Genomic DNA, 1,921 nt, shown 5'->3' on the forward strand with positions numbered 1-1,921 from the left:
TAGCAGTGGTGATATTTGCATAATTACTGGGTAGGAGTTAAAATGGGTACTATGCCAGTCATAGCACAAAAAATCATTTATTTGCACTTTGTAGTAGAATAAATCTTTATCATGAACTACTAGGATTCATAAAACATAAGACATTTTGAGATTTCCTATTTTATAACAAAATGTGAAGAAAGATAAAGAATTTCATAATACAGAGGCATTTTGAGATTCATTGTGTTATAACTAAATATAAAGCGAGATGAAATAGAGAGACAGCAGTAAAGGTTACCATTTATAAAAGGAATGAAAGAAACCTGAAAGGAATGTGTGATGGTTCTCGAGTCGCTGCTTGATGATCCTAAAATTCTCTGAGTCTAAGATGTAAAACAAAGACTCCATAGATTCTGCATACTAAACATTGTACTTTGTAGTTTAAATTTTTATTTAGTTCATTCTAACTGAAATTATTCTAGCTTCTTTAGTTGTCTAATTCATTCAATAATAATTCTGGTTTTAAAAACTTCTAAAACCAAATACCACATTCATTTTTACAAACATCTTCACTCTGAATATATGTGTCCTCATGCATGCATGCATAGGTTTGGCTGTCTATGTTTGTGTGGGGGCACACATACATCTGGGGCCAGAAATCAAAGTTGGATGTTTTCATCAATTACTATCTTCCTTAATTTTTGAGACAAAATAACTAAACCCGGAACTCCCCAGTTCTACATGAATTTGTTAGCTAATGAACACCCGGGATCCTTCTGGCTCACCCTCTTTAGCATTGGTAACGTAAGCATTTGTTACTATACCCAGAGTTTTTATAGTCACTGAGGGTCTTAATTAAAAGCATCATACATGGGTACCAGGCACTGAACCAACTGAAACATCTTTCTAATTAACTTTCATGATCTTTAACACCCTCTGAAATCCATAGCGTCACCCTCATGTTCAGTTCAGGAAGCTAGGCTTAAGCAAGTTGTACTTTCGGATCAGGATCATAAGGTTGTAGTGTGAGGAGAGGTGCTGGACTCTAATCCTAATCCACATTTTTCCATGTCCTATAGACAGCAAGGTCAAGTTGTGTCCCTTCTTCATGTCAAGAGCACATGGTGGAAGCTCTCAGTAGGCTACATGATTTCTGTGAATCATGGTCACAACTTGAAATTAATATGTATTGATTCTAATCACAGACTCTTTCCTAAACATTAGTAAGACTACATCACCATGTCACCAACTGTTTAAATATTTAAAATTAAAAGTAAAGATTAAACACATGAGAGTTACGGGGCAAAGTGTGGTGTATATATTCTGTTGCAACACTGTCTCTAGTGTTTAAGTTTATATAATCACGGAATACACCCAAATAGACTCTTTCTAAATGGTGTCTTTGTGGTACACATTCACATTTAATCTGTTTTAACCTTAATCTGTTAATAGGCTGGTAGTTGAAGAGAAATTTCTATTACAGGAGTGAGAAGATATAGAGTACAAGCCATAAATAAGCTTATATAAGTTACCACTCAATGCACATTTTGCTTACTAATGCAGAATTGTACTAAGGCCCAGCAGCCACATATTGACAACGTTAAAGACATTTCCTCTTGCTCTTTCTGATTGGGCAATGATTTCAAGCATTGATTTAAAAAATTACTATATTTTCTGGAGAAATTTAGGGATAATAAAATGTGATTTTTTTCTTGTTCTTGGCTCTAAAGAAGCATCAGTTGACTTGAGGTTCTATCACAAAACACAGGAGAGTGGATTCATCCAGAGTCATAGTTTTGGGAGCTGTTTCTCATGAGCACTCCCTGTGGCTATTGTGAAAGAAAAGAGAAGAAAACATGAAGAAGTTTACAGGAACTTTGTAATCATGAACTGGTTTTCAGAATGTTCTGAGAAGACGCTGTGTCTATTTTTTTCTACTTAT

General features: G+C 34.8%; 1 long non-coding RNA gene across 1 annotated transcript in view; it reads right to left on the minus strand.

Moving 5' to 3' along the window:
• Positions 1-1,921, minus strand: part of LOC126486847 (uncharacterized) — a 62,581-nt gene that overhangs the window by 28,510 nt on the left and 32,150 nt on the right. The window lies entirely within an intron of this gene.

The sequence above is a fragment of the Alexandromys fortis genome, unplaced genomic scaffold, assembly GCF_014885135.2.
Source record: "Alexandromys fortis isolate MF-2015 unplaced genomic scaffold, M_Fortis_MF-2015_v1.1 scaffold_145, whole genome shotgun sequence".
NCBI classification, from domain to species: domain Eukaryota; kingdom Metazoa; phylum Chordata; class Mammalia; order Rodentia; family Cricetidae; genus Alexandromys; species Alexandromys fortis.